At 47.6% G+C, this 25250-nt stretch overlaps 1 protein-coding gene across 13 annotated transcripts in view; it reads right to left on the bottom strand.

Moving 5' to 3' along the window:
• Positions 1 to 14588, bottom strand: part of PTK2 (protein tyrosine kinase 2) — a 262540-nt gene extending 247952 nt beyond the window's left edge. For 8 of the 13 annotated variants that reach the window (XM_041769015.1, XM_041769017.1, XM_041769019.1 and 5 more), the window contains exon 1: positions 14416 to 14587. The gene's annotated coding sequence lies outside the window, so the exon portion shown is untranslated. Of the gene's footprint in view, positions 1 to 14415 lie in introns of all 13 variants that reach the window. The other 5 variants (XM_041769011.1, XM_041769012.1, XM_041769013.1 and 2 more) reach the window with 2 other exon arrangements.
• Positions 14589 to 25250: the final 10662 nt, after the last annotated feature.

Here is a 25250-nt window from a genome sequence, read left to right as displayed (position 1 = left end):
CTTAAATTTGGTGAGAAGAGCTGGCATTACTAGTCTTCTAAAACTTAGAATATGTAAATGTGTGAAATTTGTCTTGTCATTTCTCAAATATCTAAGATAATGTGGAAACAAATGAATGCAAGCCACATGTTACTTTGATACAGTTTGGGTGATAGATTCAATGGCATCCATTTCTTATCCATTCGACAACTATATCAATTTTTTTCAATCTCCTGACAGTTAATAGGAAACTTGAGTTTTATAAGCAGTCTTCACACCCTTCTCATCTACTGAAAAGAACACCAGTGAGCTAAAAGTCGAGACAATTAAGAGTCTCTAGAGAGTTCTCCTCCGTCAATATTAAGGACCCATTTATCCTTTCCAGGTTGTTTCTTCATCTCTAAACTGGGAGCTCTGGACCAGATGATCCCTAAATTTAGATCAACCTCTAAAATCCTAGACTACCTAAAACAATAAGAATAAAGGAGGCAAATACCCAGTGGCAAAGTTTAAAATTTCCAATGAAATGGCTGAAAGGGCAGACTCAAGATGAAAATCAAACATCAGGGATCCCTGGGTGGCACAGCGGTTTGGTGCCTGCCTTTGGCCCAGGGCGCGATCCTGGAGACCCGGGATCGAATCCCACATCGGGCTCCCGGTGCATGGAGCCTGCTTCTCCCTCTGCCTGTGTCTCTGCCCCTCTCTCTCTCTCTCTCTCTCTCTCTCTCTCTGTGTGTGACTATCATAAATAAATAAAAGTGTCCTGGGATCGAGTCACCATGTCCAGCTCCCTGCAGAGAAGCCTGCTTCTCCCTCTGCCTATGTCTGTGTGTGTGTGTGTGTGTGTGTGTGTCTCATGAATAAATAAATAAAATATTTAAAAAAAAAAAAAGAAAATCAAACATCAACTCTTCGCTAACCAAATACTCGTAACCTGTCAAAAATTAATTCATATGCAGACTATCTGCATTTAAACTAAGTTACTCTTGCTACCTGTTTTACGCAGTCAGTTCCTTAGAACACAACTAGTGTATTTTTTCCAATGCAATAAGCAAAGCTTTTTTCCTTTTTTTCCCCAAACTTTTTGCCTACACTGGAATCACAATCATCCCCAGCCTGAACTCTTAGGGGTGATATCGTAAACGGCCTAGGGTTTTTCACTTCTAACGTCTACACTATCACTGTGTCCCATCATTTCTTATGTCTTTGCCATTCATGACACTTGGCCCTTAAGGTCATGGTTTTTCTCAAGAAAAGGGACACTTTCTCAGACATAAACCCGTTTCCAAACTCGCCCCTCTAAGATTCCTCTTCCATAGGGCAGCCATATCTCACCACAAAACAGCGTATCTCTGCAGGGACTGCTTATAATCTGTAGTCTGTAATTCCTAAATTACATATAATCTTGATGTCAAACATGAACCAATCCAGTTTAGACTCCAGAATACCACATTAACCTGCCTGGTGTGAACATTAACCACCAGCTTCCCAGCTCCTCCTGCATCTGTTCACAGGAGAGCTAACCATAAGAATATGAGTTAGGTACTGTCTTACAACTATTTTTTTTAAGATTTTATTCATTTATTTTACAGACAGAGAGCACACGCACTCATACAAGTAGGCGGAGGGGCAGAGAAGAGGGAGAAGCAGGCTCCCCATTGACCAGGGAGCCCGAGGCAGAGCTTGATCCCAGAACCTGGGGATCATGAGCTGAAGGCAGATACTTAACGGACTGAGCCACCCAGGAGTTCCACTGAGCCACCCAGGCGCCCCTGTCTTACAACTATTAACACACTTCTGAGTAAAGAGAAAAACTACACTCATTTTTGGAGCTGACAGAGCCAACTAAAAGGGACACTGGTCTATCTCTCATAGCCATACAACTATTAAGATATGCCTAATAGTTTATAAACTTTAGCTCCAACTAATGCACAACAGCATACTGAAACATCCATGCTAATCAGAGTCCCAAACATCTGGCTGACCTTCTAAGTACCAAAACTGTGCCTTGTTTTGTCTTGTGGAGGGGGAGGGGAGGCCAGGGGAGACATCTCCGTTGCTGGTTGGCACTGTTTGGTTGGTACAGCTGGGCTTAGGTGACAGCTCCATGTGTCTGTACTTGATGTAACAGTCTGAGATGTATTACAGTTAAAGTAAAAGTCCTTTGATTTAGATGCTTAACCTTCCCTTACAGCCTCACACCTGTGCAGAGTGTCAGAAGTCTACAGTCGAACAAGGAGTGCATCCCTCCCTTGGGGTTAGGCTTACTTTTGATAATACGATGAAAGTCCAAGCGCACTTACCCCAGGAAAACAACTCATGCGCGCGCGCACACACACAATTCAGCTTACCATTTCTGGGGTTCATGGACCTAGGAGAGAGAATTTCCTCCTTAAGCAACAATCTGATCAGTAGGCACTTAGAAACAAAAGGATCTTCGTGGATTTCACCAAGGGAGAAATCTGGGAGCCATCCTGGGATTGCTCTTGACACCCCTTCTCTCGGTCATGCCTCTTCCCTCCCTGGTCAGAGCCTGGAGACTGACTCAGAAACAGCCTTCAAATCACCCTCTGTGCAGTTCCTCAGTCATGCCCTTAATGAGGGCCTTCTTCACTTGTGTGTACAACGTAATTGTATAATTAAAAGAACACAGGCTGTTAAATTGGACCGTCTGAACTTTGCCCGTCACTTTACTAGCTGAGCGACAGACACCAGGCAGCCATTTCCTTAATGACAAAGGTTTAGTTCCTCTCCCTCCTAAAGTGCTTCACTGTAACACTGCCTCAACTGACCCTTGTGCTAGTGCAACCACCCGCCTGCCATATGAATCTGCTCCTGTCAAAGCCAACCACACAGGGCTGTGACCCTGCAGACAGCATCAACCCCACCTCCTTCTCTACCCAGCCCTTTCTGTACTCCTAAACATTGGCAAAAACATTCAGTTGCACAAAGCCCAGCCTCTCACAGCCCTGTATCTCTACGTGGGGCATGTGCTCTGGAAGGTCCTGCCTGATCCCCACCTTCCACTCAATTTCTACAGATCCCTGCAGACAGCCAGACCTGTAGAGGTCACAGCACCTGGTCCCACTGCCCGTTTTTGTAAGGTTTCTGGACTAATAAAGGTTTTTACATTTTTAAAGGGTTGTTTAAAAAAAAAAAAAAAAAAGCTATGTGACAGGACCTGTGTGGCCGGCAAAGTCTGAAATATTTACTATCCGACCTTTAACAGAGAAAGTTTGCTGACTTCTGAGCCTGACCGTGACTGGAGACATGCCCTCCAGGTCCTCAGAGCACTCTGCTACAGCACTATCACTGTGGGCATCACATTGCATGCTGACCACATCACTACCCTCCTGCCTGGGCCCCCAGGGACTTAACACTACTTTAGACACAAAATGGGTATTTAATACTGTTGACTCTTGAACAACCAGGTCCACTCATACAGATTTTTTTATATACATGCCACACAGTAAGTGTATTTTCCCATAAGTTTCTTAACATCCTCTTTCCTCTAGCTTACCTTTTTATAAGAATACAGTATATAATACACATACAAAATATGTGTTAACTAAAGATTTTCAAGTATGAGGGGAGGGTTAGCATCCTACCATTGTTCAAGAGTCAACTGCACTAGCATTTTACATGTGTATACCATCTCACGTAGGAACTACACACAGAGCCTCAAAGATCACAGATACTACACTTTATAGTATTTATATTACTTTGATAATTTTTTAGTTAATGCTATTTTGTAAACAGGACATAAATGAAACAGACACCCAAAGTTAAGCACTAGGCAGATATTTATAAGTTAAATATCAGCACTTGGTGGGTTTTTTTTTTTTTTTATGATAGTCACAGAGAGAGAGAGAGAGAGAGAGAGAGAGAGAGAGGCAGAGACACAGGCAGAGGGAGAAGCAGGCTCCAGGCACCGGGAGCCCGACGTGGGATTCGATCCCGGGTCTCCAGGATCGTGCCCTGGGCCAAAGGCAGGCGCCAGACCGCTGCACCACCCAGGGATCCCCACTTGGTGGTTTTCTGCTCGGCGCACTAGAGTATCCCATGATCCCACCTATACCAGTCTGAGAACTCAAACCGCACCTATAGACAGGCTCCGTGATAAGCCTATCAAAGAGGGGTCAACCACCTGTCCAGTGTTGCAGCTCCAGGCAGGCAGACCCCATAAAAGTCAAACTTGGGGCAGCAAGGACACCTGTATTAGCGGTTCTCCAAAGTACCCAAATACCATTGCAAATCCCTGATGGGGTTTTCAAGAGTCGGACCAGCACTGTGGAACAGAAAGCTCTGTGATGATAAAAATGTCCCATCTCTTCACTGTCCAATGTGGAAGCCACCAGCCACACGTGCATACTGAGCACCTGAATTAGGGCTAGTGCGACCGTCAAAGAGAACATTTAATTTTATTTAATTTCAATTTAAATAGCCATACATGGCTAGCAACAACTAGCAACAACTTGGACACAGATCCAAGTCTAGACTCTAAACACCGAAGTGAAATGAAAAAGAATTTTCCCTGGCTCCTTAAATACAAGCTATGTTATCTGGCCCAACTCTTCCCCTGAAAAAAAACAAAACAAAAAACAACAACAAAAAAAACCCTAAAAAAGATGGACAGAATACTTTAAAAATCTTAAAAATCAACCAGAAACTGACAAACAAATGAAGAAATACCAGGCCAAAATTAAAGTAAAATGAGGAACCCAAAGAGATCAACAAGAACAGAATCTACCTTTGCCTTGAAGTCATTTGCTAATTTTGAAAATTCTTAACTTTCATTTTTACAACAATGTAGGGAAAGAGGAATAGGAATCAAAAGCTGGGTCCCCCAGGGTGTCTAACCAAAAACCCTACCTCAATAAGCAGGACCCTAAAGGCTACATAGCTCAAGATAAGAGAAACCAGAAGTAAATCATCTCTACAGAAAAATTACAGCATTGGGTGGTCCAAAAAACCTCAAGCCTTTAAGGTGCTTTAAGGTCGGATATCCCTGGGTGGCTCAGCGGTTTCACGCCTGCCTTTAGCCCAGGGCACGATCCTGGAGTTCTGGGATCGAGTCCCGTGTCGGGCTCCTGGCACGGAGCCTGCTTCTCCCTCTACCTGTGTCTCTGCCTCTCTCTCTCTCTCTCTCTCTCTCTATCATAAATAAATAAAAAATAAATCTTAAAAAAAAAAAAGGTGCTTAAGGTGACCCCAAGGTGGCTGAAGCAATTAAAAAAAAAAAAGCTCTCTGGAAGGGGCTACATCTTCATTCTATGCCTCAAGAATCCTACAAATAATCAGAATTAAAAGTCCTACAAATAATATTCCACACTACAAATAAAAAATATATCAAAATGACTCACAGACCTAAATGTAAAACTGGAAACTTTTAGAGGGGGGTGGAGGAAAACACAGGAGAAAATCATTGTGACCTAGAATTAGGCAATGATTTCTGAACTATGACACCAAAAAAGCACAGTCCATAAAACAACAAATTGATAAATGATTCTTCATCAAAATTTATAACTTCTGCCCTTAAGGCCCTGTTAAGAAAATGCAAAAACATGGGCGCCTGGGTGACATAATTCAGCATCCAACTCTTGGTTTCAGCTCAGGTCATGATCTTAGGGTCATGGGATAGGGCCCCGCATCAGGTTCTGTGCTCAGCATGGTGTCTGCTCAGGACTCTCTTTCTCCCTCTACTCTCTGCCCCTTCTCTCCCTACCCCACATGCACTCTCTCTCTAAAATAAATCTTTAAAAAAAGAGAGAATGCAAAAACAAGCCACAGCATGAGGAAAGAGCACAGCATGCATCTGATAAAGACTTGTATCCAGAATATATAAAGAACCCATCAAGAAGAAAAAAAAATGTAATAGGCAAAAGGTGTAAACACCAAAGACATGGAAAGATTCTCAACGTTATTAGGTATTTGGGAAACAAAGTAAAACCACAACGAAAGACCATTACACACCAATTAGAATGGCCAAAAAGCTAAAAGACTAAAACTATACCAAGTATTGTCCCAATGATCCAGAGTGACTGAACTCCCACACAAGGCTAGGAGGAATGTAAAATGGTTCAGCCATTCTAGAACACAGTTTGACACTTTCTTTAAAATACCAAACATACACCTACCACATGATCCAGTCATTACAGTGCTAGAGCCAACAATTCGGGGAAAAATAAAAGTCTATGTTCATATGAGGCCTTGAACAAAATTATTCAAAGGTTTTATTTGTAATAACTCAAAACAAGAAACGACTCTCCACACACTGATCACATTCAATGTCAATCCAAGAACATCAGGAAGGAATTTTTTGGAAGTTAACAAGTGAGTCTAAAACAGATAGAGATCTGCAAAGGGTCAAGGGTAGCCAACAGATGCTTAAAAAGGACCAACTGGGAAGAGTTTCACAGTAAGATAAGATTTGTAAAACTAAAATAATCGAGGCAGCTTAAACTGGGCAGTACCAGCAGAATCCAAGAGAGTCCAAAAACAGATGCACATACACAGACCTTCCATTTGCAAGAAAGGTAGGACTGCAGCAGGTTGGGGAAAAGATGCTCTTTTCAATAAACAGTGTTGGGGCAACTAGATGTCCACAAGTTAATGAAGCTAGATCCCTTCATATACCAAAACTAATTCGGAGAGAATCATAAAATTAAAGGTTAAAAGCATTTAGAGAATAAATGAGGACTCAGTTCATGACCTCAGGGCAGGGAAAGACACAAAAAGTATACAAAGAAAAAGACTGATAAATGGCACTAATTAAACTTAAGAACTTCTATTCATTAAAAAAAAAAAAACCAAACAAACAAACAATGAGTCAGTGAAACTGCATACGACAGGAAGAGACAGTAGCAAAATACATAACCAACAAAGAACCTGTGTGCTGAATATACAAAGTCTACAAATCAATTGAAAAATAACCTAATAGTAAAATATGGACACTTCACAAAAGAGTGAATCCCAATGGCCAATAAATGTATAAAAAGATGTGCAACCTCACTGTAACCAGGAAAAGGCTATTTAAACCACAAGGCAGCAACAGGACAGAAACCACCAGAAGGGGCCGGGCGGGGAGACTGCCGTGATACCAGAGGGGCTGAAGCAGTAATCAGAGTGAAGCGGGTCGGTGGCTGCAGCACCCAGGGTGGAGGAGACCAACAGGAGAGCCAGTTACTGAGAAGCTGCTCCCAGGCAGGCGTCCTGTCATACATTTAATGGGGGTTATGGTCTGTGACTGTAAACTACAACTTGAACTTCACTTGACCAATGTAAGGAGAAAGAAACTGTTACAGATCACTTTTCCCACCAGCTCATCCTGTTTACTTTCTCCATCACAGAGCTGCACTATTAAATCCAAGCCTGGTTGGAGGCCAGAGGAGGTACATGGGAACACCCTTTATACCCCGTGTTGAGATTATAGTACACTCAAATCCACTGTGTATCCCTGATTCTCCTTCTCTGCCTTTGTAACAACTTTCATATACTTAAAGACCACAAAGCCCTCTCAGCAGGAACACACACTCTTCTTCAATCATTAAACAAATTACTGAGGGCCAACCCCCTATCCTAGTAGGAGGAAGCTGTGAAGGACCCACAGATAACCACAGGAAAATACAGTCCTTGTCCCTGAGCTGACAATACTCTATTTGCCAACAGGTGCATCCAACTCTGCATAAGACAGTAGAAAGTAGACACAACACCAATCCCATCTATGTACACTTTTATCTAGCTCTGCTCTTAGGGAAAAAATAAAGGACAAAGGCAAAACAAAATGTATTAAATTTAGGGTCGCTTGGGTGGCTCATCGGTTGAGTGTCTGCTTTCGGCTCAGGTCATGACCCCGGGGTCCTGGGATTGAGTCCCACATTGGGGTCCCTGCAGGGAGCCTGCTTCTCCCTCTGCCTATGTCTCTGCCTCTGTGTGTGTGTGTCTCTTATAAGTAAATAAAACCTTATTTAAAAATTTATTAAATTTAGATACGACTTTAACGCTAGGCAAAGTATCAACTCACACAATACTGCTTTAGTAGTCACCCCAAGACTTGGAAATCATCCTGACTCTAGTATAAGCAAGCCAATTTCTCAGCACCAAAACAAAACCATCAGGGAACATGTGCCTTAAGCACCCACAAGTACACACTTTCCTGCTATTTGCCAAAAGCCACAAGTCCAGGGGTCATACAAATTGCTATTTCAATGCAAAATTACTATTTAAAATACAAACCAAGATTTAAAAGCATTAAATGATCTCAGCATAAAACATTCAAAATCCCTAAACAAAATTAGTTGTGAGGTCTTCCCAAGACTCTAAAAATCCTGAAAAATATTTAAGAGTACTGAAGTGACAGCAATCTCATTAGCAAATCTAAGTGGTCAGAAGCCATACACATACCTCTGCCATTTACAACTGATTTTTGCCTGCTATGACTTGCATTTCTCTTAAAACACTCTAAACTAGTGGTTCACAGACATTAGCATGCAACAAAGGCTCCTGTACAGCCTGTTAAAACAGACGGCTGGCCCCACCCCCAGAGTCTGATTCAGGAGGTCAGAGGTGGGGCACAAGCACACGCATTTCTAACTAGTTCCAAGTGATAGTGATGCAGCCGTACTTTGATATCCACTAGCAACAATCAGTTAACTGGACTGCATGTGCGTGTGTGTGTGTGTGTATTCAAGTGTTTCCCTTCACAATAAGCAAGACAAACTACTTTTTTCTTACCCAAATACTCACTTTTCTTGCCTGAGTGATGGTAAGTGATCTGTCACTCAAAACATTCTCTCTGAACAACGTAACAGTAAAAGACACTCAGCAGATCAAAGCAAAACCTGGCGTGTCGTAGAACTGGCACTACCGTGTTCCGAAGACAGATTTTTAAAAGTAGTTTCAGGGGACAGCCTGTGTGGTTCAGTGGTTTAGCGCTGCCTTCAGCCCAGAGCATGATCTTGGAGACCCAGGATCAAGTCCCGCGTCAGGTTCCCTGCATAGAGCCTGCTTCTCCCTCTGCCTTGTCTCTGCCTCTCTCTCTCTCTCTCTATGTGTATTTCATGAATAAATAAATAAAATCTTTAAAATAAAAAAAAACAAAGTCGTTTCAGGGCATAATGTAAAACCCCTGTAAAGTACATGATGAATCCAACTGATTAGTAAAAGATGTCTTAGAGCTTCTAGGTCAGTCCTCAAGGATCTTTGATAAATCTCACTCATTTTGTGCCACCTTGAGCAACTTCCTACGTCTTCAGAGTCCTAACAAACACATGACCAATTCCCACAAAATCAATTTCTAGAAAAAAATATTTGAAACTGTAAAGGGACAGAGAAATGCCTTTTTTTCCCAGCTCAAATTTGACGAAATTTGTAATCTAATATAAAGCAAAGGTAGAGAGACAGATAATCCAAGACTTTCCCTGGTATCAAGTCCTAACTGGTTTTTAAGTAAGGTTCTTTACCAAGGCAAACAAAAGAGTAGATTGCTGACTGATGCAGTAAGTTCTCCAACAATTAATGAGCCTAAGATTCTTTCATTCAATAAATATTATTTGTGTCAGACACTGGGGATGCCATAGTGTGTAAAACAAAGTCTCTGCCCTCGTGCTGCATATATTCTATAAAAAGACACACAATGCACTACCCATATGGAATGTATAAAACCATTTCAGCTCTTTCTTCAATCCATCAAAGACAAACACATGGTGCTTTGGTCACAAGTAGACCCAACAAGCACCTACCATTCACAGCAGAATCCAAAGCACCAGATGGCAAGACTTTTAAGAAAGAATATGGAGGCAGAAAGGAGATCCTAGGCACAGACAGCCCAAAGATACAACTTTTCAGGTTCTTCTGAACCTTGGTTTTGGTCCACTGGCCCCAAATAAAGGAATACAGAGTGCTTAAAAGCACGATGGAAAATTCTAAATCAGTGAGAATGAGCACATTCACTTCAGAAACGCTTATAGAGCAGCAATGTGTTAGAGATTATAAATTCTAGGATTTACTACAAGGGGATTAAACCTGTATGAGAAATGTACAATTTACTTTTCCCTCACATTACTCCTTGCTTCCCACAAAACTATATTCATAAACATTGATACCACCACCCCAAAAAAGTCACCAATGAAAAAACTGTAAATGTAGAGGTTTATTAAAGCACATCCTTTAACAAATAAAAACCATCAATCACTGCACCATGCATTACATACTTTCATTTAACTAATTCTAAATTAATTAAAAACAATTAAACAATTTTGGTTTATGTTCATTAAAATGTTTACCTATACCATGTCAGCCTGATCATAACTTCATGATATGAAAGTGTCAGATTCAAATAGAAAATATAATTATTTAAACTTTCCCAGACATAGTAATTACACTTGCATGCTAGTCACTCCCCCTTCAGAAGCCTGGGTTAAGATCTGTGAGACTACTGCTTCCCTAGCCCTGGAAACTACACAAAGTCCAGGAGACCTGGCGAACCCAGGATCTGCCCCTGGTGGCCCAAGAGACCCATGGCAAGCGCCTCTTAACTCCAAACTTCCAGTGTTCCATCTGTAAAATGAGGATATAAATAGCATAACTCTACGGTTCTTGCGAGGAGTAAAGGAGATAAAGCATGAAACCCATCAGCTCAGGTCTGGAACGTTTTATCTACCAGATTTAATTTATTGGTAAAAAGGCAGTGACACTTACTAACAACACACAGTACCCACACAGGTTACATTTCTTCCCTATCAGTGGATAACATTCACATGTAAAACTTTAGTCATTTTTCTTGTTCTGATAAACAGCAGTGTGTATCAATAAGATCTGGGCAGGATTATTTTTTTTTTGAAAGATTTTATTTATTTATTCATGAAAGACACAGAGAGAGAAGCAGAGGGAGAAGCAGGCTCCATGCAAGGAGCCCGACGTGGGACTCGATCCCAGGACTCCAGGATCACGCCCTGGGCTGAAGGCAGGTGCTCAACCGCTGAGCCACCCAAGGATCCCCTGGGCAGGATTATTTTAATTAAATACAAGGTTTGTAAGGAAATACCTTCATGTCCTGAAAAATAGGTAAACTTTGTGATGAGGCTACTAGTTTTCTTCTCAGAGGCTTTCAAGTGCTAAAAAGTGGCAATACTGCCACTCAGGCGAAAACATCTATTTCATACTTTCCTCTAAAAACCATTTCATTAGTGTTTATGCAAATCAAACTAAAACTAACACCATTTGCTAAAAATCCTATCTAAAGTAAAAGTTGAATCACATATGCCTATCTGAATTTTATTTCCATCAAAGAGCCTGGCAAAAAAAAAGCAGTGCAATTGTTATAGATAGGAAGAGAGGGGGTTCTACTACTTTATAATCAGAAACACATTTATGCAGTTCTGAATGGTAAGATTTGGCACAATTCCTAGAAATTAATTCGAGAAAGTGGTAGATAGGAATTTCATTTCTCCTACACTAGGTTGCCTTTTGGTAGTTATGAAATGAAGGGGGGAAAAAAAACCTTGCCAAAATGTTAGTAGAGAGAAAAAGCCATCAACGGTTCAAATAATCCACTACTAAACATGGTTTTCAGAAGACAGGTAAAAACAACTTAATGTAACTGGCTGAGGCAGTGAAACACAGGTACACCCAAACATGGGCTAGAGCTGCTCTCATCCTTCTCCACCAAGAATCCTTCCAAGGACAGAGAAGCAACTTCGTACTTGAATGCTTACTGCATTCACACACTTCCTGAAGTTTATTACTATTGAGTCCAATAAGATCATTTACTTTGCCCAAGTTTCTAAATTCTGCACTTTAAATAATTTATATAGGCATCAGTAAAAATTCTCAAAGACCCCCACATCAATTTTTTGCTATTTAAGGGATTTTAGTAAAGAGATACAGTAATGAAAGTAAGTCCTTAAATAAGTTTCTACTACAGAAACTAAACTTTACTGATTTACCAGCAAAAAAAAGCACCTCATTTCACAAATGATAAAAATAATAGTACTTTCAATTATATCGAAATTTATTTTTTATATCGAAATTTAAAATAATATCTTAGCTGAAAAACTGTCTAAACTGAAAATGTTTCATTTCAAAAGTTAAAGATTTACGTACTAAGACTTTGAATCTCATCTTTTGTTGTGTTACCCTTAAGACAAATATTTTCTCAAAATCAAGACTCTGAAAAATACAGGAAAAATATTTTCCATAAAATCTTTAGAGATATGAAGATCCTACTTCTCTAACTCAAAACTAACACCCAAAATAGAACCATAATTTTCAAAACTATTCTTTACTACACTATAGAATATATACGGTACACGGAATACACTATAGAATATTTTTCTCTGTGGGAACTAATCAGTATCTTTTTAAAGGGGCTATCTTTAAGAACACAATTTTGTTATTTAAACAATTTCTCCAACTTCCTGGCGAGAAAAGTTATGTGATTTGTTCAAGAACCCAATTCCAATTTTAAGAATTGGGACATTAAGTTCTGTAATTTCCAACAGTAAGCATGGAGTGCTGAAGAAACTGTTTTAAGTTAGAAACATAAGGATCCTCACTGCAGTTCCTAACTTCTGGTTTCCCCAGACACCATCACCGCTGCACTCATGGGGCTTCGCTCCTAATCTAATACAATTCACCCTCAGGGGACTGCAGGCCTGAAAAGAGGCTGCAGTCCTCTCTCCCCTAGGGCTCTGCCCCAGTACTGTTTGCCCCAAGCCCTAATTACTACGTTTTGGATTCAACGTCTTTATCCAAGGACTTGCTTCTTGATGATCACCTCTGAACAATGTGCTTCTACGGGTCCTTCTACTCACTGCACATACTCACATCTTCGGTTGAGTCTGGGACCTTTTAAAAGACAACGAGGTGTTCTAAACAATCTTTTTTTTCCCCCAGTTCTCACGACTAAGCTGGATGATTCGATAATCACCGGGAAGACACTACTTAGAGAATCCGTAATACTTGCTGTTTCAACATCAGTACACGACGACGACGCTTCGCACACAAAAGTATTCAAGACACTAGCGGTAGGCTCGGTAGTACTTCCCCCTTCCAAGGAAAGCCACAAATATAAAACAATGTACTTGGTAAAGACGCTGCAACACAAACTTTCTTTGCAAGTTTCCTGTGTTTAAATGTTGCAGGGTGCAGGAAAAAGCTACCCTACGTTGCACCTCGGCAAAAATAAGGCAGACTGCGAATTTATTATCATGTATCTTTCCACCACTTCGCCGGCACCTTTCAGGTGTTCAGAGGAGCCCACTGGCGGCCAGCTGTCCGCAGCCCAACGGTGCCCAAGAGAAGACTATTTTCACCACCAGATCTTCAAATAAAATATGAAGGGTGAGGCTCTGGCATTTCATTTCAAACAAGTGACGAACGGCCTGTTTTTCCAACCGTGAAAATGTTTACATTTTACGCAAGAATCCCCCGGGGATGGTCGTCTTGGGCACACAGATCCCCAAATTCTGAACACCGCCTTCGGCTTGAACGGATTTCAACCAGTTCCCATCATCACTACAATATTACTATTATCTTAGTCTCGCTGCCAAAAACCCAGCTGCAGGCTAAGTATGCAAGAATGAGACACTGTTGAAATGACTCAAGAAGAAAAAAAGGGGACAAGAAAAAAAAAATGTCTTTCTACCCTTAGTGCGTTAAGCTAAATCCTACAATTAAAAAAAAAAAAAAAAGAGCAAATAACACACACACACACGGTCCTCCTGAGAAAGAAAGAAACCGAGAGAGAGAGAGAGAGAGAGAGAGAGAGAGAGAGAGAAAGGAACAGCAAGGCCGGCAGCAGAGCCGCGGGCTGGGCCGGGCAGAGGGGAAACTTGGGAGGCGCAGTCGGCAACCCGGTCTCCCGGGCGGTCGCCCACAGCAGCGCGGGGACGCCCTAAGCGGGGCGCCGGCGGCGGAAGGCGAGCGGGCCGGGCCCGGTTCGAGGCCCGCCCCGCCCTGCCCCCGACGGGTCCTGGGGCCGGGCCCGGCCGCCCCCCCGGGGTCCCCAAGGATTTCCCTCTTCCTCCTCCTCCTCCTCCTCCTCCCCCCTTTTGTTTTTGAGGCTGGCGGCCCGCTCCCGGGAGGCGGCCCCCCGCGCCCCCCGCGCCCCCCGCGCCCCCCGCGCCCCGGCCCCCCGGCCCCCCGGCCCTCCCGAGGCCCCGCAGAACCCGCCCCCTCCCCCGCCCCCTCCCCCCAGCCCCGTCCGCCGCGCCGCCGTCCTCCCGGGGCCCCTCCCTCGTGCTCCCCGCATCCTCGGGCTCTCGGGCTCCCGGGCCGCGCGGGGTCGGGGGGGTCGGGGGGGCCGCATCCGCCGCATCCGCCGCCGGGACCGGCTGGTCGCCCCGCTCGGCCCCCGCCCGCGCGCCGCGGCCCTGCCCAGCCCCCGCCCGCCCGCCCGCCCGCCCCGGCCCGGCCCGGCCCCGGCCCCGCACTCACTCGGACCGCGCGGGGCGCCGGGAGGCGACGGCGGACCACGGCGAGGCGGCGCCGCGCTCCCTCCCACGCCTCACGCCGCGGGCGCACAGCGGTCCCGGCCCGGCGGCGGCGGCGGCGGCGGCGGCGGGCTTGCGCCCTCGGGGCCGTGCTGCGTCGGCGCGGGCCGCGCGTGCGCGCCGACCGGTGAGGCGCGCGCCCCCGCGCCTGCGCGCCCCCGCCCCTGCGCGCGCCTGCGCCCCGCCGCGTCCCGGAGCCGAGCTTCCGCCCTCGCGGGGGGGGGGGGTGGAGGGAGACCGCGCATGCGCCCGGCGGCCCGCGCATGCCCAGCCCGCCGTAGGGGCTCGGCTCCCACCTCCGGGGCCGCTGGGGGCTGCGCGCGGGCGGGGTCGCGGGGTCGCGGGGTCGCGGGAGGGAGGCGCGGCCCGCCGAGCAGGACGTCCCGGGGGGGCCCCCGGCGGCACTCTGCAGCGGGGCGGGGGGGCCCGACCTCGGGGAGACCCGCGCTGACCCCGCAGGCCCGCCGCGCTCCAGCCCGGACCCCCGCGGCCTCGCCCACCCCGAGCGCTTAGGTGCCCTGGGCCCTGCGCACGGGGAAACTGAGGCTCGCGGGGGCACCAGGGCTGCACCGAGGCCGCCCCCCGAAGGCGGCTGGAGCCCCGGGGCGCGGGGGGTGCAGAGGGTGCATGCACGCGCCCAGGGGCTGCGCCAGGTGCCTCAGGGGCCGGCCGAGGCTCTCCAGGCAGCAGGGAGCTTTGCAGGGTTTCGGGCAGGAAGTAATATCTGATTTGTGTTCTTACAAAAAAAAAAAAAAGACAACCTTGCGGTAGGAAGTGAAAGCAGAAGCAGAGCAACTTTCATTTTTTCTGGTGTCCCTTTGATCGTCACCGCAAGCCAGGGGGCAGGTCAAGCCAGGGGGCAGGTCGGGCTCACAGGCCTTTTGAGAGGTGAACTCCCTGCAGCCCAGAAAGGTAGCCCAAGCGTTCTGCGCTCAGCAGCTGTAATCTGACTCTGCTTAGGACAGAAGCAGGTAAAGACCACAATTTCACTTAGCAAGAGCTCTACTATACTCGTTTTTATGGTTCTTTAATGAACTGTGTTACGGTTATTGACGGTTGGTTTTTTTTTTCAAGGACATGGAAGTTGGTGAGGAAGCGAGTCTCTGAATGTGAATGAGCCCCAGGGCCTTTGTATGCACCACCTCGGCTCCACCTGGAGCTCCCTTCCCCCTGCTTGGAACTTGTCACTCCCTCACTTGTTCAGGCTTACAGGCCACCACCTCCGAAGCCTGGTGACCTCTCAGTATGTCCTAGGCACCACCCACCAGCCTGGGTGCTTTCACACACACTCCCCACCCCCACGTCCTGCTCTGCTCTGTTGTTCTCCAAAGCGCCTATTGTCCACAGCCCTACCCTGGGTACTCATTTATTTCTTTATTGTATGTCCCTCTCCCGGAGCGCGAGATTCATTAAAGCAGGGACTTTGTTCACTTGTGGGTCCCTGGCACATGATGAGATACTTGTGGAGAGACTGGATGCAGCTTTGGGTGCTGGGATGTGAGAAACTGATCTTTCAAGTAGAAGCAGGGAGTGGGAGTGAGGGAAGGGAGCCAAGGGACAGAGGGGATTACAGTGGGGGTGTCTTTGCGGGCAGCCAGCGGGGGTGCTTTGTGTGATGGACCAAAAATGCCACCAACTCCTTGACGCTGCTTCCCGCAAGAGAGGGGATCTAGTCATTCACCCCTTGAATGTGGATGGGTCTTGTGACTTGCTTTGGCCACAGTAAAATGTGTCCCCACGGATGCTGTGTGACTCCTGAGCCGAAGCTGCAGGAGATGGTGAGGCTTTCTCATCACCTTCTAAGCACGCCTGGTGAGGAGGCCGCATGGAAGAGCACGGAACCACCCTGGCTGGCAAAGCTGCCACCTGCCACCTGCCAGACACGTGGGTGAGGCTGTGCCTGACCACCCAGCCCTAGTCAAGTGTTCAGCCAGCCGTGGCCGCCAGAGACCCAGAGAGACCAGCACAACTATGGAGCTGCACCAGCTTTGGGCCAAACAGAGAATCATGAGCAAATGAAATACTTGTGGTTTTAAGCCTCTGGATTCTGGCATAGTTACACAGCCATAGGTAACTGGCACGTCGGACTTCCTCAACCTCGCCAGGGCGCATTCAAAACTGCGGCTCTTGAGGGCAGCTTTGATTATTCTTCTGCTAAATAAAAGCAGAGAATCCGGAAAGGACGAGAGAAAGAAATGGTGCAAACACACAAAGAGGAGAAAAGGTAGACATAGGAAATGAGCAGCAGGTTGTCCAACAGAGGCCCCCCCCCCCCTGCCCCCTGAGCATACTTGGTGGTGCCTAGGAGCTCAGGTTCAGGCTCCATGACAATGGAGCAGGCCCAGGCTCAAGTACAACTGTTCGCCGGGGTCCGAGGCCGAGCAAGTTGCATTACGTCATTGCTCATCGCTAATAGAACTTATAGAGAACCAACATCAGGTTGTTGTGGGGAGAAAATGAACCATTCTTGTGAAAACACTCAGCAGAGTGCTTGGCACAATGTACCCTCAACAAGGGTTATTGATTAGCGATGGCATGACTGTGCGGGTCATTGTTAATCTTGATCATGGAGGGGGTATTCAAAGGACCATCCGGAGCGTGGTGGTAACAAAAGCTGATTTTATTCGGCTGTGTGGGTCAGATGCTGTATCCACGGTCTCCAGACCTCACAGCAATCCTGCAGCACGGACATGTCAACATCGTCCTCGTTTCATTGTTGAGAAAACCGTGACAAAGAAGGAAGCCATGGGACAGATAGTAGGGCTGGAACTCAAAGCCAGTCTTTCCCGCTGCAAAGCATGCACTCCTCCCTCTGCCTGTGCGGCCTCTGCTACACTCCAAAACACAAAACACACAAGAGCACGTGGCTTCTCCCCCTTCCTGCACTGCGCCAGACCGGCTGAGCACTGACCTTATGGGGGAGGCATTCAGGAAGGGCTTCCTGTGTATTGGCCAAGCAGCTGCACAGACCCTGGGAGCACTTCCCCCCTGAAAAGCATCCTTCCACCTCCCTGGGCTGATGAGGGCTTGTCCCAAGGAGGGACTTGCTCATAGTGGAAACAGAAATACACTCTAAGGCTGGGGGTGGAGGCACCGTAAGGAGGCTGCACGGTACGAAGCTGATGTCACCGAGGAGATACCGAAAGCCAAATTATTGCCCGCATCGTGGCACTGACCAACCTGCAGACCCACACGGAGAAACTGAATGAGAAAAAGAAGGATCCAGGAGACTGGTGACTGGGGTACTTGTAGATCCAGTAACATGTGCCTCTGGGAGATGTGGGCGTGCCACATGGCCCCCCAGGCATGCTGGCCCTGAATCCAGACACTGGTCAGGGAAGAGGGACACGCTGCTGCAGAAGAGAGAAAGGAGTCTGTCCCGGAGCAAACCCCAGCTCCCTCGGTGGCCTAGGTAGGGCCACTCTACCTCTCTGAGTCTCAACTTCCTCATCTGTAAAATGGGGAGAGGAAGAGGGGGAGGCTGCAAGAACAGAAGGGAAAGGAAAGACCCTCAAAGGGGAAGCAGGGCAAAGGAGGGACAGTTTGAGGGACCGGAAGCCAGATCGCCTCCTTCAATGTCTGGCCAGTGTAAGGGCAAGATGGGCCACAACCGCCATGTGCTTCTTGCCCAAGAGGGAACATTCTGGACTTCCAGGATTACTAGGCTATTTATGCAGGTTTTACTGTATGTTTGAAATTTCACTTTCCACGGGAATTTATGTTTTTTTTTTTCCCCACGGGAATTTAACATAGGGATGTAGGACTGTGGGACTATTAACACCTCCAAGGGGGAGGGAGGTGGGGTCATGTCCCCCCAGTGGCACCCGCAGTGGGCACACCTCTCTTGAGGGGACATGTGAACAATTTGCCCCAGGTGTGGGTCCATCCTCAGCTGGTGCTGGGGATGCCCCGGCCACTCCTGCTCTCACAGATCTCCCTACTCCTCGCCCCACCATGGTGTTCCAGGTCCCTTTGATACAGAGGACACTAGCTGGACCTCTTCCAGGCCCCATCCAAAGGCTCAGCCCAAGGGGCTAGCAGCGAACACAGGAGCCCACCTATGGGGCTCTCTTAGGGATACTGCCCCCAGGTCTGGGCTGCACACCCACTTCCCGGTACTCACAACCCCTCCCCCAGCACACAGAGGGGAAACCCCTTCGCTGTACGTGCTCAGCAGGTCCAGGATGGGGACAACTCCCCAGCTTCCTAACCTGAAATGCCCCCCTTTGGTCTGGAAAACAGCTAGGACTCCATTAGCACCCATCCAGAGCACCCACATACCCTGCACCTGCTACTGCCCCGCACCAGCCTCTAGAAAAGAAAAGGTCTACGATCTCTGGGAAATTCTGCCCCAAACCATTGCTTATCTCATTTAATTGTCACAAGTCCTCGCATAAGTTCCATTAAGAGCATTTTCCACATGGATAAACTGAGGCCAGAAGGTGATGACTACCCAGCTCCAGTCTACCCAGCAAAGTAAGTGGCAGAGACAGGGTTCGAACCCAGCTTGTGTAGCTCCCAAGTTGTGTTCTCAGTGACTGAGCTCCTTGGCCTCCCACAGCAGTGGGGGCGACCAGGACAGAGTCCAGGAGAGGCTGTCCCTCGCCTTCTCCCTGGGGTGAACAGACAGCACATCCTGGTTTGGCCAAGATGGTGCAGTTGCAGGGGCTCCCCCAGACCCGTTCCTATGGTGGGCTGGACAAAAGTCATTTCCATTGCTTTGATCAGTATTAAATTCCCGCTAAAGCAATGTCCTCCTGGCAGCTTTTGTGGGGGGTCATGCTCAGCACAGAGGGCTGCCCACGTTCCAGCATCTGCAAGGTGAACAGACGGCCAGGCCAGTGAAGACTTGCCACCTGTCCTATCTCATCAGCTTTGCTTTTTCTCTCCCGCGTTCTGGTTTCAAAGTTTCTGCTCCATCGCGCCCTTAGCCTGCACCCGTTCTCGATGACCTAGAGCAGGGTTTCCAAACTGCCTGTCCAAAAGGGACAGCTCTTTTTTCTTCCATTCTATTCTAGACTGGTATTTTTGTAAAAGGCAATAAAAATGAATTTTTAGAAACAAATGAGATTTTTTTTAAAGCAGAGACATACAGAAATACAAGCCCTGATTTTTTATTATTAGATTTAAAGGACATAAAACGACTGTCAAATTGCTATGAAAGTCTCTAAGCTCTTAATGCCTGGACTTATCTGCCTGTGGACCAGTAACAGCGTGCAGACCAGTACCACCATCAACAACACTGGTGTGGGAAGTCAGAAATACTATGTGGGGCAGCCCAGCGCAAACTTTGGCCCAGGGTGTGAGCCCGGGGTCCCGGGATCGAGTCCCAAGTCGGGCTCCCTGCATGGAGCCTGCTTCTTCCTCTGCCTGTGTCTCTGTCTCTATCTCTCTGTGTGTCTCTCATGAATAAATAAATAAAATCTTAAAAAAAAAAAAAAAAAGAAATAAGATGTGACTGCATCCAGAGTCACACATTTGAATGTGCTTTCACCAAAGTACGCATTAAAGGCATTGTAAACAATAAAGAATTTGATAATATTTTCATTTGTTTATAAGGCAATCATTTTGTTTCTGTTGTGTGGATTCTACTTCAAATGTTCTATCAAACGGAAAGCTAATTCATCAACGAAGATCAAAATTTTATGTCAAAATTAGAGAAGACTGAAATATTTTTAACATAATGTTTTTACGTTGTCAGTAACTCATTATAGTTGTATAAAATATAAATACATTTTAGTAGTCTTTTTTTTTTAAAGATTTTGAGTAATCTCTATGCCCATCATGGGGCTCAAACTGACAGCCCCAACATCAAGACTCGCACGCTCTACCGACCAAGCCAGCCAGGCACCCCTAGTGTTCACTATCCCTGCAGCCACCAATATCAAGCGTGGTGTCGCCCTTCACGTGTGCTGCTTCTTGTCCACGTGTACGTATGCTGCTTCTGCCCGCGTGTGCACACAGTGAGAGCAGTTGGGACTACTGTGCATCACAAAATTTAAAGTGTACTTCATAAAAAATAAGTTATTTATTTATTTTAGAGGGAAAGAGCAGGGGGTTGGGGCAGGGGCAGAGGGAGAGACAGTCTTAAGCAGACTCCGAGCTGAGCACGGAGCCCCAACTCAGGGCTGGATCCTGTGACCCCGAGATCACGACCTGAGCAGAAACCAAGAGTTGGACACTTAACCAACCTCGCCACCCAGGCGCCCCCACTAAATACTCTTTAATTGCCATGTGCAACTGCTCCAATTACCATGGTAACAGAGGTCACAGTGATGGTTGCATTCACTCCGAATATACTAAAAATCATTGGATCGTACTTTGTTATTAAAAAAAAAAAAAAGTACTAGGGACGTCTGGGTGGCTCAGCAGTTGAGCGTCTGCCTTCAGCTCAGGGCGTGACTCCAGGGTCCTGGGATCGAGTCCCGTATCGGGCTCCCTGCATGGAGCCTGCTTCTCCCTCTGCCTAGGTCTCTGCCTCTCTCTGTCTCTCATGAATAAATAAATAACATCTTTAATAAATAAATAAAGTAGTAGACTCACTCACTCATGGAGCCTCGCTGGTTGAGGCCTCTCGAGGATGCTCGCTCCCCAACCCGAAGCGCTAGGCTCCAGTCTCACACGTTTTCTGCTTGTGATGGCGAAGTGGCGTCATCTCATCAGCAACCTCTGGGGAGCGTCTGCCTCTTCTCCAAGTGTCCGCAAAGTCTCCTGGCCTTGTTCAGCCAGGAGGAGGCCCCGTGCCCGCCATGGACCTAGAGGTAGCCTTAGCCTCACCCAAAGCACATCACACCCCACAGAGTGTGTGCCAGAGGGAAGGCAAGGGGTGATGGGCAGCTGGAATGTCAGGGGTCCCCCCTCCTCTGGCCCCTGAGGACCCCGCTCTTCCTTCAGAGCATGTCCTGCCCACATTTGTCACGGCCGCAGGGTGCTATCCCTCCTGGGCCGTGGGCTCCCTCCCAGAATGTTCCTCCCTGCTGTCTCGGAGAGAAAAGGCCGTCAGAGCCAAGGTGCTGCGATGGGAGAGCGCTCAGAACCTCCCGGGGGTTCCCGTCGCAGGACTGTTGGGGGCTGAGCCAGCTGCCACGTCTCCTTTGGCTTCCCTGGGCCAGGCTGTGTCCGCCCCATCTGGCTGCCCCCAGTTAGCCGGAGAAGCACAGAGAATACGGACACATAATAACATCAGTTAATAATAGATATCATTGAGGACCCGGGTGGCTCGTCGGTTGAGCCTCCAACACTTGATTACGGCTCAGGTCGTGATCTCAGGTTCATGAGATCGAGCCCCACACACGGCTCTGTGTCAGGCATGGAGCTACTTAAGATTCTCTCTCCCTCTGCCCCTACCCCCCTCTAAAAAAACAATAATAGAAATTATTACTGTCATTTCTCTCCCAAGTCTTGGGTATATGATACTTCTTTTTAATGGCCCTTATTTTTTGGAACAGTATTAAATTTACAGAAAAATGGAGATAACAGTGTAGAGTTCCCGCAGACCCTGGGCCCACTTTCCCCTCGTATTAACATCTTACATTAGCGTGATGCATCTGTTACAACTCATTAACCAATACTGCTGCGTTGTTACTAACTAAAGTCCCTAGCTTATTCCGATCTCCCGTGTTTTAACCTCACATCTTTCCTCTGCCCATCCAGACCCCATCCAGGACCCCACACTGTGTTTCATCATCACGTGTCCTTGGACTCCTCTCTAGCTGTGACCATTCCTCAGACTTTCCTTGTTTTTGATGACCTTGACAGGTTGGAAGAATGCTGGTTGGGTACTTCTTAGCAAGACCCGCTACTGGAATGTGTCTGGGATGGCTTTCTCCTGATTAGACCAGGGCTGCGGTTTATTGGGAGGAAGACCCCAGAGACAGAGAGCCATTGCCGTCACGTCAATCACTCGCACCATCAACACAGGACACAGGACCGTTGATACTGGCCTTGATCACCCACCAGCCTTCTCCACCATAAAGCCTCTCTCCCCACCCTCCCTTCCAGGCTGTATGCTTTAGAAGAAACTCACTGTGTCTAGCCCACACCTGGAGAGTGGGGAGACATAATCACCCTCCCTGAGGACAGAGTGTCTGCATAAATTCTTTGGAGTTCTTTTGCATGGGAGATTTGTCTCTCCTTCCCCGTGTGTTAATTCATTCAATCATTTATATCAGTATGGACTCACAGATATTTATTTTTTGCTTTGGGTGATAATCCGCTACCACTTGATTTATTTTGTTGCTCTTGGGGATGTTGTGAACGTCCAAAATACCTTCAAGCCTGACATCATCCATTCAAAATCAGGCTCGTGTTTGGCACGGAATCGAGCCGCAGGAAACCAGCCCAGATGACACACAGAAATCTCCAAGCAAAAAACAGAGCCAGGTAGGCAGCAGGTCTGTGGGAAGAGATTGATGGGTCTCATTAGAAAGCTGTAACCCACCTCCCGTGTCTGCAACATTTGCTCTCCCATTCACACCACTTGTTGTGCTGAGCCCCTGGGACGTGCCGCACAGCATGCTGAACACCAGCTTGCCGGGTCTGGAGGGAACAGCTATAAACAGGTAATTATGACATGGAGCCATCCCAGCAATGCTGCCACAGAGGTGCTGTTTGTGTGTGTGGGGTCTTAGATGGAGTCAAGGTCAGGGAAGGACATCCCAGGGAAGGACACAGTATAGACAGCGTGTAAGAGAACCTGTCTTTCGGGAAGGAACCAGGCTCTGGTGGGTCACTGATAAGGTGGATAAGGCATTTGGGGCAAGGATGTGAGGCTGGAGATTGTGGGGGAAAGGACAAATGGACTGTGAGTCAGTCAGGACTCAGCTACAAAGCTACCAGAATGGAAACTAACCCTGGTGATCATAAGAGAAAGGAATTTTACTGGAAGGCACACTTGGAGGAAAAGCTTCAGCTGCGATTAGCAGACACCCTCCTGCAAAAGGGATAACACACAGAGGTTCATTCTGTCACACAAACAAAGTCCGGGGGTTGGAAGAAGAGAACTGATTTGAAGACCCCCCCCCATAAACTCAACAGAGGCCCCAGCTCTTTCTGTTTCAGCTCCACCGCACGTGACTTCCATCCTCAGATCATTTCATGGTCTAGAATGGCTGCTAGAGCTCCAGCCATTGCTTCCACATTCCAAGGAAAGGAGGGAGGAGGGAGAGACGACCAAACAGCACACTCTCCTGAAAGCCCCACCCAATACTAGTGCATACATCCCTTTGGCAGGGACCTCCTCATGGCCACACCAACTCGGAGAGAGGCTGGGGAATGAACTCTTTTGGCCAGCAAATTACACATCTTAAAAAAAAAATGGATAAGGGATCCCTGGGTGGCTCAGTGGTGTAGCACCTCCCTTTGGCCCAGGGTGTGATCCTGGAGTCCTGGGATCAAATCCCACGTCGGGCTCCCTGCAGGGAGCCTGCTTCTCCCTCTGCCTGTCTCTCTGCCTCTCTCTCTCTCATGAATAGATGAATAAAATCTTTTTTTAAAAAAATGGATGAAATTGAGAAGGTCACCCAGAGGATGTGCCACAAAAAAAATACCAGGGGGCTCAGTGAGCCAAAGCGAAGCTAGAGAAGCAGGATGAACACTGGGCAGGACCCAGGGGCCCTCTGGGACCGGGCAGGGGAAATGACAAACGATGACCTCACTGCTCTGCTGCAGAGATCTTATCTCCCTGCCACTTGCTTGAGTTGCAGTCACGTGCTCCCAGACAGGTGTACCCAGGCGGCCACTCTAGGTCACATGACCAAGCTCAGCCTGGTGGGGCAGGAGGGGATCCCCACCATCCTCTGGCCGCTGAGAGTCTCCTGCTGCGGGGAGGGGGTTGGCGTGGGGCGAGCCGCAGAAGGCAGCCCGGGGGACCCCGCTGGGACTCCTCCTGGAGAAAGTTCCCATCTCAGAAGGGCCCAGAGCCTCTGGATCCAGCTCTGCCTTCCACTAGCTTCTCCCGTGGGCTCTCCTGCCACTTCTTCCCTCTTCCCTTTCTAGACTTTCCTATGCTCTCAGTGCCACCAAGGCAGGAATAGTTAAGGAGGCGGGGTTGGAGCTGAAGAAAAGTGGTGGCCCCACCTTGAGCTCTTGCCGAATACCAGACCCGACACCAGGGGCTCCGCAGGCAGAGACACCACCTAGGAGCCCGGGGGGCCAGCACCCCGGGGGCTTCAGATCACGGTGCCGGGGGGTGTAGGAAGGGAGCCCGAAGACTCCGCGCTGGCTCCGCTCTGCCCCTTCCCAGGGCCCCTGTGATTACTACGAACGCCAAGCAGCTCCTACCAGCCGGGAGGTTCCTAGGACTCTGGAGCCGATTGCCAAACACAGTCATCAGTAACAATCAAATCACATACCCCTACATTTAAATAAATTATATCAAAAACAAAGGTAATAGGGGCACCTGGGCGGCTCCGTCGGTTGAGCTTCTGCCTTCGGGTAGAATTATGATCTCGGGGTCCTAGGATGGGCCCTGCCTTGGTGTCCCCACCCGGCGGGGAGTCTACTTCTCCCTCTCCCCTCCACTTATACGTGCCGTCTCTCTCTCTCTCTCTCTCTCTATCTCGCTCTCTTTCTCTTTCTTTAAAAAAAGGTTTTATTCATTTATTCATGGAAGACAGAGAGGCAGAGACACAGGCAGAAGGAGAAGCAGGCTCCATACAGGGAGCCCGATGTAGGACTCGATCCCAAGTCTCCAGGATCACGCCCTGGGCTGAAGGCAGCACTAAACCGCTGAGCCACCCAGGCTCCCCAATGAATAAAATCTTAAAAAACAAAACAAAA

The sequence above is a fragment of the Vulpes lagopus genome, chromosome 9, assembly GCF_018345385.1.
Source record: "Vulpes lagopus strain Blue_001 chromosome 9, ASM1834538v1, whole genome shotgun sequence".
Classification (NCBI taxonomy): domain Eukaryota; kingdom Metazoa; phylum Chordata; class Mammalia; order Carnivora; family Canidae; genus Vulpes; species Vulpes lagopus.
The sequence above is the reverse complement of the archived record's forward strand: the minus strand, read 5'-3'. Positions and strand labels throughout refer to the sequence as shown.